Below are 16,437 nucleotides of genomic sequence, written 5' to 3'. Positions count from 1 at the left end.
TGACAGCTGGAAGTAGGTACATGTTGCATGGTGTGGTCTGTGCCACTTCATCCTGGAAAGGAACACAAAGTGTGTAGAAATGGTAAGATTGGGCCATGTGATGAGGTCCTAACACTAATCACTGAAATTGAAACTTTTCACCAACTACCTCCACCAAAAGCACTCAGAACCTGATAACAAGGGAATGGACCTCTTTAACCAAACATCTTTCCCTGTAGAATGCTTTCCCATCTGATTATCTTTTTGGTGCCAGGTAAATTCATTTCTCTACTTCCAAGCATGTAATTGGGTTTGAATGACCAGTTTTTATATATTGATCAATTGTCAGTCAATTGTTCTGATCATTTGTTTTATTGTTAAGATATTATCATCTTGATCACTACTACCATCATGATATTTTGGTAAAATTAAGAGGTCTGCAGAGATCTGCAGTAGAACTGATAATTTCTTCAATTTGCTTCTGCCCGTGTTTATGTGGCTCATGATCATGTGAAAATAGTCACAAGTTGTGATGACTCATGGGCCTTGTAGTCCTGCTCAGGACATTGTAATTCCTGATGAAGATGAAAACTTGGGGTTTTTACCTTCCCAGTCTGAACTGGATTCTTCTCAGCCAGATCTTTCCCAGGCAGATCTGGGAACCTTGCACCTGCAAGAAAGTTGTCTCCCAGAAGTATGTCAAACAAGCCCAGAGCCTACTTCTCCCGTATTCTTGCGCCGGGAGTTTTGTAAACAACAGAGAAGTTTGGATTCAGCTTCGCGCAGGAGTGCGAGGATTGCAGCTAAGAATGTGGCCAATTAAGACTGCTTCTCGTGAGAATCTTTGGGGAGTCTCACATCTGGTCTCAGAGTTAGCTTTCGGTTCTGATTCCCAGAGAACTGCTTCGGCGGGAAGCTAGACTCTATTTAGGTGTTTTACCCGCGTAGTAACTTCGCGGAGTCAATTCGTCAGCCTACGGAGCGAGTTGTGTCTGGACAGAGCGCTCCGGTTCAAGCCTCGCTCCTGCTCAAGCCTTGCCTTGCTATCCAGCCTTCGCCTTGCTTCCCAGCCTTTGTTTATCTACGGACTTTGCCTTGTTTCCCAGGATCAATCCTTGCCTTGTTCCACGGATTTATCAAGTTATTCCACGGACCTTGTTCTTGTTCTTAGTTACCTTGTTCCACGTTCAAGCCTTGTTTCGAGTATCAAGTTATTTCCTAGCCTCGCTCAAGTTTCATGGACTAAAGGACCTTGTCATCTCCCCTCACTTTGCTTGGCAAAGTGAGTGTTTCGGTTATTGGATTACAACTTTGGACCTTAATATTTCTTATTGGACATTGCTTTTTTGGACTAATTCTGACCTTTCCTGAAAGGTCTAATTCTGGACTATTTTCTACACTTGTTTTTATTAACTTTATATATTCCTACAATAAAGATATTAGATAGATTCTGGCCTCTGTGTATGGTTATTGGTGCTCTGCAGCCTGGGTCGTGACAGTTTGACTCCGCCACCCTAAGCACCAATTAACCTCGGCCAGAATGTCTACCGGAACCGTACCTGGGCCGAGCGGCCAGCCGATTACCTACACCATCGACAAGGAAGAGGTGGACCGAATCCGTGATAAGCTCAATGCACAGGATGGAGAAATAAGGGGTTTGAAGGAACGCGGAGTTCGTCTTCCGGCCATGGCGTTGCCAACCAAGTTTACTGGAGAAGCTTCTAAGGTTCATGTCTTCCGTCGCCAATGTCAAGCTTATCTGGAGGCCCGTGCTGCCGAGTTTCCCCAAGAAGACATCAAAGTGGCATGGGTTTACAGTCTTCTAGACGGGCCAGCGGCCAGCTGGGCGACGGCACTGTTCGACCAAGCCTCTCCACACCTAAGATCAGCGCAACACTTCTTGGACCACCTCAAGGAGACTTGGGGAATCGAGGACAATTTGGAGGCAGCCGGTCACAAACTCCGTCGCCTTTTCCAAGGAGACAGACCTATGTCTCAGTATATAGCCGAGTTCCGAGTGCTGGCCCACAACACCGGCTGGAACGATGTAGCCCTCAGGGGACAATTCCGGGAGGGTCTCAACATTGAAATGCTGGAAGAAATCTCCAAGGTGGATCCTCCCCAGACCCTCGAGGCACTCATTGATCAATGTTTACGGGCTGAAGTCATGATTGCCAACAGGAAACAGTGGGTTCGAGGCCAGGGCAGTAGAGCCGGGGCAAAACCCCCCGCTCCCGCCAGCGTTCAGCCACGTCCGGTGTGGAGACCCCCACCGCCAACCCCATACCCCAGAGGAGGCGAGGAGGTGCCGATGCAGTTGGGCAATGTGCGTCCCAGACTAGATGCCGCCGAGAAGGCCCGTCGTCAACGCTTAAACCTCTGCTGGTACTGCGGGAACGGGGGCCACTTCGCCAGAGAGTGCCCAGCCAAAGGGAAGCCTGCCGCCCGTCTTGCGGCGGCGTCCTCCACGGAGACGAAGGCGTCTGAGCCGACTGGCACACAGCCGGCGGGGGAAGCCAACGACCGGGTGTAGAGGGGCTCGCCAACCCGGTCAAAAAATCCATCCAAGAGCCGCCAACCGGGGTCCTGTTCCTTCTCGTGGTCACATTATGGTCAGCAAAAAGGGGACCCGTCATGATCCACGCCATGATAGACTCTGGAGCTACCAACAATTTCATCGATAGAGAGTATGCCGACTCTCTGGGATTACAATATCATGATTTCAAGAATGCCCGTGTGGTGCAAGCCATAGACGGCCGTCCCCTCAAGACGGGCCCCGTAAGTCAGTGGTCGGAACCCACCAGGATGTGGATAAGGGAACATATGGAAGAGATTTCCTTCTTTGTTACCGAGGTTCCCCATTTCCCTGTGATTTTGGGAATTCCATGGCTGACTCTCCACGACCCTAACATCTCCTGGTCCAACAGAGAACTGCAGTTTGCTTCACCGTACTGCCAAAACCATTGCCTCGTAGCCAAGGTATGCCATGCCACAGACACCGAGCCCATCATCACCTTGCCAAAGAAGTACTCCGAGTATTGGGATGTATTCAATGAGAAAGAAGCCGAAAAATTACCCCCACATAGACCTTATGACTGTGCCATTGACTTGGTGGAGGGGGCCCCGATCCCGCGAGGGCATCTCTACTCCCTGACTGAACCAGAGCAAGAAGCTCTCAGGGAATTCCTAGAGACAAACCTTCGCAAGGGATTCATCAGACCCTCTCAATCCCCAGCCGCCTCCCCAGTGATGTTTGTGAAGAAGAAGTCAGGGGAACTACGCTTGGTGGTGGACTACAGAGCATTGAACAATATCACCAAGCGGAACAGCTATCCCCTGCCTTTAATCTCGGATCTACTGGATCGGCTTCGAGGAGCCAAGGTTTACACCAAGCTGGATCTTCGGGGGGCTTACAACTTAGTTCGCATCAGGGAAGGGGACGAGTGGAAGACCGCCTTCCAGACCAAATTCGGATTATTTGAGTCCCGAGTTATGAATTTCGGTTTATGCGGAGCCCCCGCAACGTTCCAGCATTTTGTCAATGACATTTTTCAGGACTATCTAGACAGGTTCTTGATAATCTACCTGGACGATTTTTTGGTGTTTTCCAGATCACAATCAGAACATGAGAACCACGTCAAAATGGTGTTACAACGATTGCGGGATCATGGACTTTATGCCAAGCTGGAAAAATGCGCTTTTGATCTACAAGAGGTAGATTTCCTTGGTTACCGCATCTCGCCTCTAGGGCTTTCCATGGATCCAGCCAAAGTTTCAGCAGTATTGGAATGGCGGGCGCCAACTAACAAGAAAGAGGTGCAGCGTTTCTTGGGGTTCGCGAACTACTACCGCAAGTTCATTCCAGATTTTGCCCGCTGGTCCGACCCCATCACTAGCTGCATCCGTGGAAAGCAGCCTTTCCGCTGGACTGATCAAGCAGAGAAAGGGTTCCAGCAACTAAAGAAACTATTCACCTCCCAGCCAATTCTACAGCACCCAAATCCTGGAACCCCTTTTGTGGTGCAAGCGGACGCCTCTGATGTGGCAATTGGGGCTGTACTCTTACAACCGGTGGGAGATCACCTCCACCCCTGTGCCTTTTATTCTCGTCAACTAACCACACCAGAGAGGAATTACACCATTTGGGAAAAAGAACTACTGGCCATAAAGGCAGCCTTTGAAACTTGGAGACATTGGCTAGAAGGGGCCAAATTTCCCATTGAAGTCCACACTGATCATCGTAATCTAGAACATCTAAGAACTGCCCGCAAACTAAATCAGAGGCAGCAACGTTGGGCTTTATTCTTTGAACGTTTCAACTTCCAGATCCATTATGTGACCCCAGCCCAAACCAAGCAAGCAGACGCCCTGTCACGTAAACCGGAATACGCTGCAGGACGCAAGGAGACCTTTGAATCCCAACTGCTACAACCTGAGAACTTTGCCACGCTCACGGTGGGGAACACCAAATCCATTCCCATTGGTTCAACTTCCCCTACTCCAGGACCCATCTGTGCTCAAGAAATCAGGGCTAGTCAGCAAGCAGATGCCTGGGCGCAGGACCAACTTCGCCAAGGTCTGCATTTTCCCTTTTCACTTAAAGATGGGCTGCTCTGCTATAGAAATCATGTCTATATCCCACCCGGACCGGGCAGGGAAAAGGCGCTTCGTCTGTGTCATGACTGCAAACCAGCAGGACACTTCGGACTATTTAAAACTATGCATCTGATCCTAAGGGATTTTTGGTGGCCCAAGATCCGCAAGGATGTGGAAAAATATGTCAACACCTGCCCAGTATGCCAGCGCTCCAAGATACGAAGGGAGAAGCCCTCAGGGCTTTTACACCCCCTTCCTACCCCATCTCGCCCATGGGAAATAATTTCCGCGGATTTCATCACTGACCTACCACCTTCCTGTGGGTTCACCACGATCTTAGTGGTGGTGGACCTATTCACCAAGTTAGCCCATTTCATTCCCTGCGAAGGCCTCCCCACGGCCAAGGAAACTGCGGATTTATTTCTTCAACATGTCTTCAGACTACATGGATTGCCCAAGAGTTTAGTCACAGACCGTGGATCTCAATTCACCTCTCGTTTTTGGAAGGCACTACAAAAACTATTGGGCATAGACTCTCGCTTATCTTCAGCTCATCATCCCCAAACAGATGGGCAAACGGAGCGCACCAATGCCACTTTGGAGCAGTATCTTCGCTGTTATGTAAACTATCAACAGGACAATTGGGCTTCTCTGTTACCACTGTCTGAGTTTGCCTACAACAATGGAGTTCAAGCTTCTACAAAAGAAACGCCGTTCTTTGCAAACTACGGCTTCCATCCACGTTTCTTTCCCCCTGTCATTGAAACTTCAGAGGTTCCCGCAGCAGAGGATTGGCTGCAGGAACTCACAGCGGTGCAACAACTTTTGCTCCAGCAACTGGACCAAGCCAAGGAGGACTATAAACGCCACGCTGACAAACATCGCCAGCCGGGCCCCGAAATCAAGGTAGGAGATCGGGTTTTCCTGTCCACTCGCTTTCTGCCCTCCCACCGCCCTTGCCGGAAGTTAGATGCCCGTTTCATTGGCCCCTATCCAGTGGTGGCGCAATTAAACCCCGTGACTTTCAAACTCCAACTTCCGCGTTCAATGCGCATTCACCCAGTGTTTCACCGTTCCCTGCTCCTTCCGGCGGATGGTGTGCGTCCTGATACAGACCAACCGGCCCCCCCTCCTGTTTTGATGAATGGGGAGGAGGAGTTCGAGGTTGAGGACATTTTGGATTCTCGCTTTCACCGCCGCCGCCTACAATATCTCATTGACTGGGTGGGTTTTGGCCCTGAAGAACGCTCTTGGGAAGACGCCTCCACAGTCCATGCTCCTGATCTAACCCGTCGCTTTCATCAGACCTATCCCGCCAAGCCGCGACCTCGCGCCTCGGGGAGAGGGCCCCAGTTTGGGAGGGGCCTTGAGGAGGGGGATAGTGTGATGACTCATGGGCCTTGTAGTCCTGCTCAGGACATTGTAATTCCTGATGAAGATGAAAACTTGGGGTTTTTACCTTCCCAGTCTGAACTGGATTCTTCTCAGCCAGATCTTTCCCAGGCAGATCTGGGAACCTTGCACCTGCAAGAAAGTTGTCTCCCAGAAGTATGTCAAACAAGCCCAGAGCCTACTTCTCCCGTATTCTTGCGCCGGGAGTTTTGTAAACAACAGAGAAGTTTGGATTCAGCTTCGCGCAGGAGTGCGAGGATTGCAGCTAAGAATGTGGCCAATTAAGACTGCTTCTCGTGAGAATCTTTGGGGAGTCTCACATCTGGTCTCAGAGTTAGCTTTCGGTTCTGATTCCCAGAGAACTGCTTCGGCGGGAAGCTAGACTCTATTTAGGTGTTTTACCCGCGTAGTAACTTCGCGGAGTCAATTCGTCAGCCTACGGAGCGAGTTGTGTCTGGACAGAGCGCTCCGGTTCAAGCCTCGCTCCTGCTCAAGCCTTGCCTTGCTATCCAGCCTTCGCCTTGCTTCCCAGCCTTTGTTTATCTACGGACTTTGCCTTGTTTCCCAGGATCAATCCTTGCCTTGTTCCACGGATTTATCAAGTTATTCCACGGACCTTGTTCTTGTTCTTAGTTACCTTGTTCCACGTTCAAGCCTTGTTTCGAGTATCAAGTTATTTCCTAGCCTCGCTCAAGTTTCATGGACTAAAGGACCTTGTCATCTCCCCTCACTTTGCTTGGCAAAGTGAGTGTTTCGGTTATTGGATTACAACTTTGGACCTTAATATTTCTTATTGGACATTGCTTTTTTGGACTAATTCTGACCTTTCCTGAAAGGTCTAATTCTGGACTATTTTCTACACTTGTTTTTATTAACTTTATATATTCCTACAATAAAGATATTAGATAGATTCTGGCCTCTGTGTATGGTTATTGGTGCTCTGCAGCCTGGGTCGTGACACAAGTGAACTGGAATACCATAGGACTTGGAAATCCAACTATTCAAAATATTAAGGATGTGATTCTTTTCTAAACGTCTTCTCAAACAAATGCATAAATTTCAGTATTTTTTTCTCACTGCAAGAAAGTTTGTAGATTTTAAATACTTTTTTGCATGTTGGGACTTGTTTTATGCAAAACTCCAAGTGCAAACTGTTGACAGAGTGTCTCCAACCACAGCAATTTCTGTACAGGGAACAGCATTTTCTATACAGAAAATGTGCGAGTAGTATGCAGAATAACTCCTGAATTGGGAAGATTCTTATAAGTCCAAGATTATTCTCATCAGGATTTCTTTATATTAAAGAAATTTATCTTCTTAGTACTTAAAAAACAGATTTGAATCATTTTTTCAAATATTTTTGAAATATTCTTCCCATTATTATAAAATAAGTGCTAGTCACATTCAAATCAATGTAAATACAAATCAATCCCAATACTGCTGCATTTCAGACAATGTTCTGCTCCTATGCTCATACTATTACTCCAACTCTTCTCTCTCAGGAAAATCTTTCAGAGCCCATCTCTCAAAAGTCCCAATACAACCACTTACCACAGCACTGCTACATTGATTTTTGCTGGCTGTTGACTTCAATGCAAAACAACATAGCATACATAGAGCTGCTAACATTACCCTTGCTAACTGATGCTAACTACATCACCAAAGAGCTGCACATACTTAAGGATGAAGAATCACACAAATGCTGTTAATTCCATAATTCTCCAGACAGCACATAGACACCCTATGCAGTCATCAACCCAGAATTATGAGTAATTAAGATGCAGATTCATAAATGCAATTGTATTTATTTTCATAACTAGAACTCTCACACAAATGCATACTTTTGATTGAAATATGGAGATTCTCCTTATGGTAGAGTAATGAAAGCATGGTACCAGTGACTCACTTGAAGTTATTTGTACTAAAGTTTCACTGAAATTACTGGGATAACTAAGTTGTGACTAAAGATGTGTCTGTCTATACTATACATCTGTGTCAATTTCATGCTATTTCACTCTTCATTACTAAGATTTACAAAATCTTGGGATTTACCCAGCAATGTCCTCAACAGCTGAGCACAAGATGAGCATGAGCAAAATCTGAAATATTGTTGCTGTTTTATGAGAGTAGGCTCTTCTTTTAAAAATGCACTCAATTTACTCTGAACAGTGCTTCATGGTTTAGAATATGTTTAAGCTGAAATACCAGCCTTAAAAGTTGATGATCCATTTCTCCTCAAATTTCAGATAGGAAAAGCCCTCATCACTGGCCTTGAAATTTATCTGTGAATATCTGACAGTGTTTTATGAATGTTAAATAAATTCATTTCAAACCTGCCTGGAGCTTATTATGAGTGGCACATAAAACATTCAGGGTAGAACACTATCTTGACAGCCAAAGCTGAGGATTCACAAATGCTGTAAATCCAAAAATAATAGCTACCCCTACATTTTGAAACAATGGGGTTTGTAGGCAAGTTGTACTAATGTATATCTTGTATAACATTATTCATTCTTCTATTTGAAACCTGGAGCTGATACTTTTGTTACATAATACCAATGGGAGCTAGAAATAGGGACTCATTGCTCAGTTGGAGTGCCCACTCCCGCTACTCCACACCCTATTGTTAAAACTGTAACATTAATGCAAGATTAAATAGGATCAATTTATCTTTCATTTAAATACTTAATAGACACAATCCCTGGTCAATTTCCTAGCTTGTTTTTGACATTTACTAAATATAAGATGTTCATTATGGCATTTTCCCTCAGGCTTTCACAATTTGTATGATCTGTAAACTAGGCTGTTTCTATGGAGAATTGGGGTTTAAATTTACAATAACATGTTTGAAGGTCTGTTCAGCAAGAATAACGGTAAAGAAATGATTTTTGTTTTTATGGTAAATTAATTGATAGCCTAAAACCAGAGCAAGGTATTTATAAGTTAAAAATAAATATTTGTGGCCAGAGCGATGGTACTGTAAATAGAATGTATGTTCCACTGTGGTATGAAAACAAATTGTATGAAATCAGCTTTCCAAGGATTTAACTTGAAGTGTTCCAGCCAAGTATTGGAAATGTAAATGCACCAGCATGGTGCTAAATAGCCTTACAAAACAGTCTAAAGTTGCAAAGGAAGCCAGGAGCGGCCCTAGGTTTTCTCAGTATGTAAGCAAACCTAGGGCTGCACCCCCCTGTGACGCCCCTGGCTGCGAAAGCACTGGAAACCAATACACTGAGGCCAATAAACAATCTAATATCTTTATTAAGGAATTAAGGAATTAAAATTTTAAAAAGTAGAAAATATAGTCCATCAATAGACCTTTCAGGAAAGGTCAAATATAGTCCAGTAATATATTGTCCAATATATAATATTAGAGTTCAAAGTTTGTAATCCAAAACTGAAACGCACTCAAACTTCCAAGCAGTTTGAGTGGGGAAAATGTCCAAGTCTCTCACTAGAGTTCAAAACAAGTCCAAAGGCAAGGAATTGAAGACAAGGCTGGATACACGGCACGACAAGACAAGACTGGATTCACGGCAAGACAAATCAAGGAACACGGCTTGGCAAAGCACGACAAGGCTGGAAGGCAGTGGACTTAACGCAGTCCACACTTGGCTGGAAACGAAGTTATTCCTCCAAACTCACACGTTGACTCCGCAAGGACTAGCCAGTGCGGGGAACTTTTAAAGAACTTCAAATCTTTCTGCAAAGCAGGTGTCCAATGCTCCTTTTCCCAAGGGAAAAGAACTGAAACAACATCTTCGGCCAGATGCGATCCTCCCTAAGAGCTCTCAGGGGAAACGAGCTAATTAGCGCTCTGTCTAGCCGCTAATCAGGCGCTTTTTCGTGTTTGCACTTTCTCTGAGCGGCTAGCCTCCCAAAATTCCCTTCTCGCAAAGGGGGGAGAGGTGCTGGGAATAAGCGCCTGTTCAAGGTCCTTTTTAATGAGCTCCGGGCTAGAATTGTCAACAAAAGGCATCTGGAAAGGAACAACATCTTGCTGAAATGGCAGAAATCCCATTTCCTCATCACTTTGGTCCATAATGGCGCCATGGTCACGACCCAGGGGCCCATGGGACATCACACCCCCCCCCCAAACTTACCAGCGGCGGCAGCGACCATTGGGTCACTCGCTGCGGAACAAGGAAGTATTTTGTATTATCACGAGATTGCGTGAGATTTCTGCGAGATCTTGCAGAAATCTCGCGATATTTCACGAGATCTCACAAAATCTCGCAAGAATACAAAATATTCCTTGTTCCACTGCAAGCTACCCAATGGTCGCCACTGCCTCCGCTGCCTCTGCTGCCGCTGCTGCTTCGAGTGCACTCAGGAAGGGCTGCGCCCGAAGCGGCGGCTTCATGGGCTTCAATGAAGAACTGGGCCTGAAGGAAGCAAGCGGAAGATTAAACCAGTTCTATGTTGCTTCAGTGTCCAGTCTGTTTGGAGACCAAGAAGTGAAGAAAAGGCATTAATGCTGAAAGACAAATTAGATTATTTTATTATTATCTATTGCAGTTATTTCCTCAGTTCTTAAACTTTACTGTAAAATAAGCATAATACTAACACAAATAGAGATTCTTCTCAAAGCCGAATTTGCTTAACCTTGATTATTCAGAATTGAATTATTTGCTTTGTGCATGTCACTGATAAAGTATTCACCCATAACTAATGTTGACAATATTCTATTTTACCATTTTTTTTGTAAAATAGTTATATCTTACCAATTAAAGTTTTTGATATTGATTACCCCACTGAACACAATTAATTTTTTTTGCAAAATAAATATTATGGATGCAGCTGTAAGATGCTCTCTCTCTCTCATCTATCTATCTATCTATCTATCTATACCCTATCCATCACTCTATCTATCTAATTCCCTCTCTGTTGTCTCCCTCCTGACAGGAAATATTACGGATATTTTCCTTTGGCACTTAATATATGTTGCAACAGAAGGAGCTCTTTCTGGGTTGATGATGTTTTTCTTCTTATGGAAAGGATTTAATTTTTTTCAATAAATATTGCATTCCTATTTCTGTTTTTAATTTAATTTAGGTATTGTTTTTTATCTTTTGGTAGAAAAGCAGGATGAGAAAGAAAGAAAGGAAATGAACAGCAACTTATTGTGAAAAGTGTGTGACAGGGAATACTTTCTTGATGCATGTTAATCAGACCTCTTATGGACCTCTTAACTGTTGGCTAGGATTTCCTGTAACTCATCCTGCATTTTAATTTCAATATGTATTCTTTCTTCAGACAATATCATTTTATGTTCCCACAACCAAAAATGCAAGAGAAAATGAGCCTGAGCTAAGCCCCACTGTAACCCAAACACTCCATGGGTCCCTGAGTTTTACCTTGACAGCCCCTTCATTATATTCACATGGAGTGATGTGAAATTGTCCTCGCCAGCATGCATTATTGAACATGCTCTGCAATTATCATTTAGAGTGCGAGGAAAAGGTCAGTTCAAGTGTGAAGGTGACTGGAGAAAAAAAAGTCCAAGGCTCTGTATTTTGCCCTAATTTTGGAAGATGTCAGTATTTTCAAAGAGTCTCCAAAACTTGGGTGATTTCCCTTGATTCCTTCTGGCAATTATTGTCACCTAGGAAGGATTTGCACTTGATGTATGTCATAGAGAGCCTTGGAAAAAAGGAGCAAAGCCACAAGACCTGAAATCCAATAGCAAAGGAATATGCCAGTTTAAGGTAGCTTCATTAAAAATCACAGTTACTTCCAAGCAAGGATGAGAAAGCTAAAAAAAAGAAAAGAAAAGGCTCTTCAATTGAATGAAAGCAGATCCTTAGTAAAATATATATTTTTCTGTCATGAGAAGCTCTGCTATTTTTATGGGGAATCTGTTTTTGTTTTGTTCCTTAGCCAGCTTTTCTAGCCCAAGCTGCCAATAAAACAAGTGAGGAACTGGTATACCAATTTCCTTAGTTTAAAATTCCTATACATCCTTTGCAATGGTTCCTGGTCAAAAGAGGGGGAGACAATAGGAAACTATCAGCACATAGACCCAATGCAAGCATTTGGAATAATTATTCTTTTTAATTTTAAATTTTATATTCTGTCCAATGCTGGGTTTTATATCCACCATGACAGCTATCCAAGGTTCTCAGCCCAGTTCTAAAATAGTACCAGAATCCTGGATAGCCCTCACAACATCTGAAATGGTTCATAGAAGACTCAATATAGATTCATTGGGATGAAGAATTGGATTTACCTGCCATTTCTTTCTTATTTTATTTATTTACTTCATTTATATCCCGTCCTTCTCACCCCAAGGGGGACTCAAAATGGCTTTACAAAATCAGCAGCAATTTGATGCCATAAATACAATACAATAACATAAACAATTACATTAAAACCAAAGACATTAAAAACAATACCATGTAAAACTAATTATTAAAATCACATCATCCAAAATCATAATCCAAGGTGGTTCCATTTGTCTTTTTATTATTCCTTGTCTTGTTGCACTAAAATTTTGCTATCCAAAAGCTGGTCCCATAACCATGTTTTTAATTTCTTCCTAAAAGTCAGGAGGAAGGGGCTGCTCTTATTTCACTAGGGAAGGTGTTCCATAGCCGAGGGGCCACCACTTAAAAGGCCCTGTCTCTCATTCTCACCAGTCACACCTGTGAAGGAGGTGAGACTGAGAGCAGGGCCTCCCCAGAAGATCTTAATCTCTGAGGTGGATCATAGAGGGAGATAGATTCGAACAGGTAAAGTGGGCCGGAACCAATTTCTAATCTTCCCTTTCTGGGCGAGTGGTGGCTATTTGGCTCCAGGGGTTCTTGGAGGAAATTGATTATCTAGATCCATCACAATCTAGTTTTATGCCTGGTCATGGTACAGAGACAGATTTGGTTGCCTTGGTGGATGACCTCTGCAGAGAACTAGACAGGGGCAGTATGTCCTTGTTGGTTCTCTTGGACATCTCAGTGGCTTTTGATATCATCGACAATGGTATCCTTCTAGGATGGCTCTCCGAAATGGGTATTGGGGGCGCTGCTTCCTGGTGGATCATACCCAGTTGGTGAAGCTGGAGGATACCTGCTTGGACCCCTGACCATTGACCTGTGGGATCCCACATGGTTTCATTATATCCCTCATGCTTTTCAATATCTACATGAAACCGCTAGGGGAAGTCATCTGGAGGTTTGGAGTTCAGTGCCATCTCTATGCAGATGACACTCTACTACTCTTTTCCACCAGATTCCAAAGATGTCCCCCCCCCAGATCCTGGACCAGTGCCTGCCCACTGTGATGGACTGGATGGGGGGCTAACAAACTGCAGCTTAATCCAGATAAGACAGAGGGCCTCCTGGTCAGTCATGAGGCTGATTGGGGTATAGGGTGGCAACTGGTGCTCAATGGGGTTACATTCCCCTGAGAACGCAGGTACACAGTCTGGGAGTCCTCTTGGTCTCAATGCTAATGCTTGATTCTCAGGTGTCAGAGGTGGCCGGGAGGGCCTTTGCACAGTTAAAACATGTGCACCAGCTGCAACCATACCTCGAGAGATCTGACTTGGCCACAGTGGTTCATGCCTTGGTTACATCCAGGTTGGATTACTACAACACACTCTACGTGGGGCTGCCTTAGAAGATGGCCTGGAAACTACAACTGGTACAAAGGTCAGCAGCCAGGTTGCTAACTGGAGCTAATTATAGGTAGGGAATGACACCCCTATTACAACAGCTTCACTGGCTGCCAATAAGTTTCCGGTCCCAATTCAAAGTGCAGGTAATCTGCTGTGGAGGCCCTCCTCACAGTTCCGCCACCATCACAAACACAGTTGGTGGGGACAAGGATGAGGACCTTCTTGGTGGTGGCCCTCCAGATTTAGAACACGCTCCCCAGGGAGATTAGGCAGGCCCCCACCCTGTCCTCCTTCCGGAGGGAATTGAAAACTTGGATGTTTAGACAAGCCTTTGAGAATATCTAGCCCAATGGTCCGCAATTATAATACAGCATAGCACTTTCATCCTATGCTGTGATGAACCATGGGCCTTGTAGTCCTGCTCAGGACATTGTAATCCCTGATGAAGATGAAAACTTGGGTTTTTTACCTTCCCAGTCTGAACTGGATTCCTCTCAGCCAGATCCTTCCCAGGCAGATCTGGAAACCTTGCACCTGCAAGAAAGTTGTGCCCCAGAAGTATGTCAAACAACCCCAGAGCCTACTTCTCCCGTGTTCTTGCGCCGGGAGTTTTGTAAACAACAGAGAAGTTTGGATTCAGCTTCGCGCAGGAGTGCGAGGATAGCAGCTAAGAATGTTGCCAATTAACATTGGTTCTCGTGAGAATCTTTAAGGAGTTTAACATCTGGTCTCAGAGTTTAGCTTTCGTTTCTGATTCCCAGAGAACCGCTTTGGTGAGAAAGTTGGACTCTATATAGGTGTTTTGCCCGCGTAGCAACTTCGCGGAGTCAATTCGTCAGCCTACGGAGCAAGTTGTGTTTGGACAGCGCGCTCCGATTCAAGCCTCGCTTCAGCTCAAGCCTTGCCTTGCTATCCAGCCTTCGCCTTGCTTCCCAGCCTTTGTTTACCTACGGACTTTGCCTTGTTTCCCAGGACTAATCCTTGCCTTGTATCACGGATTTTTACCAAGTTATTCCACGGACCTTGTTCTTGTTCTTAGTTACCTTGTTCCACGTTCAAGCCTTGTTTCAAGTATCAAGTTATTTCCTAGCCACGTTCAAGTTTTATGGACTAAAGGACCTTGTCATCTCCCCTCACTTTGCTTGGCAAAGTGAGTGTTTCGGTTATTGGATTACAACTTTGGACCTTAATATTTCATATTGGACATTAATTCCTTGGACTAATTTTGACCTTTCCTGAAAGGTCTGCTTCTGGACTATCTTTTACATTTGCTTTTATTAACTTTATATATTCCTTCAATAAAGATATTAGATAGATTCTGGCCTCTGTGTATGGTTATTGGTGCCTCTGCCGCCTGGGTCGTGACAGTTTGACTCCGCCACCCATAAGCACCAACTAACCGAGGCCAGGATGTCTACCGGAGCCGCGCCGGCTGGACAGCCGCTCAGCTACACCATCAGCAAGGACGAAGTGGACCGCATCCGTGACAGACTCAACGCGCAGGATGGAGAAATAAAAGGGTTGAGGGAGCGCGGAGTTCGCCTCCCGGCCATGGCGTTGCCTACCAAGTTTTCTGGAGAAGCTGCTAAGGTTCATGTTTTCCGCCGCCAATGTCAAGCTTATCTAGAGGCCCGTGATGCCGAGTTTCCCCAAGAAGACATCAAGGTGGCGTGGGTCTACAGTCTTCTAGACGGACCAGCGGCTAGCTGGGCGACGGCCCTGTTTGATCAAGCCTCCCCCCACCTGAGTTCAGCACAACGCTTCTTGGATCACCTTAAGGAGACCTGGGGAATCGAGGACAATTTGGAGGCAGCCGGTCACAAACTCCGGCGCCTCCTTCAAGGAGACAGACCCATGTCTCAGTACATAGCCGAGTTCCGCGTGCTGGCCCACAACACCGGCTGGAACGATGTAGCCCTCAGAGGACAATTTCGGGAGGGTCTCAACATTGAAATGCTGGAAGAAATCTCCAAGGTGGATCCTCCCCAGACCCTCGAGGCACTCATTGATCAATGTTTACGGGCTGAAGTCATGATTGCCAACAGGAAACAATGGGTTCGAGGCCAGGGCGGTAGAGCCGGGGCAAAACCCCCCGCTCCCGCCAGTGTTCAGCCACGTCCGGTGTGGAGACCCCCGCCGCCAACCCCATACCCCAGAGGAGGCGAGGAGGTGCCGATGCAGTTGGGCAATGTGCGTCCCAGACTAGATGCCGCCGAGAAGGCCCGTCGTCAACGCTTGAACCTCTGCTGGTACTGCGGGAACGGGGGCCACTTCGCCAGAGAGTGCCCAGCCAAAGGGAAGCCTGCCGCCCGTCTTGCGGCGGCGTCCTCCACGGAGTCGAAGGCGTCTGAGCCGACTGGCACACAGCCGGCGGGGGAAGCCAACGACCGGGTGTAGAGAGGCTCGCCAACCCGGTCAAAAAATCCATCCAAGAGCCGCCAACCGGGGTCCTGTTCCTTCTCGTGGTCACATTATGGTCAGCAAAAAGGGGACCCGTCATGATCCACGCCATGATAGACTCTGGAGCTACCAACAATTTCATCGATAGAGAGTATGCCGACTCTCTGGGATTACAATATCATGATTTCAAGAATGCCCGTGTGGTGCAAGCCATAGACGGCCGTCCCCTCAAGACGGGCCCCGTAAGCCAGTGGTCGGAACCCACCAGGATGTGGATAAGGGAACATATGGAAGAGATTTCCTTCTTTGTTACCGAGGTTCCCCATTTCCCTGTGATTTTGGGAATTCCATGGCTGACACTCCACGACCCTAACATCTCCTGGTCCAACAGAGAACTGCAGTTTGCTTCACCGTACTGCCAAAACCATTGCCTCGTAGCCAAGGTATGCCATGCC

The sequence above is a fragment of the Anolis carolinensis genome, chromosome 2 (assembly GCF_035594765.1).
Source record: "Anolis carolinensis isolate JA03-04 chromosome 2, rAnoCar3.1.pri, whole genome shotgun sequence".
In the NCBI taxonomy this organism is placed as follows: domain Eukaryota; kingdom Metazoa; phylum Chordata; class Lepidosauria; order Squamata; family Dactyloidae; genus Anolis; species Anolis carolinensis.
The sequence above is the reverse complement of the archived record's forward strand: the minus strand, read 5'-3'. Positions refer to the sequence as shown.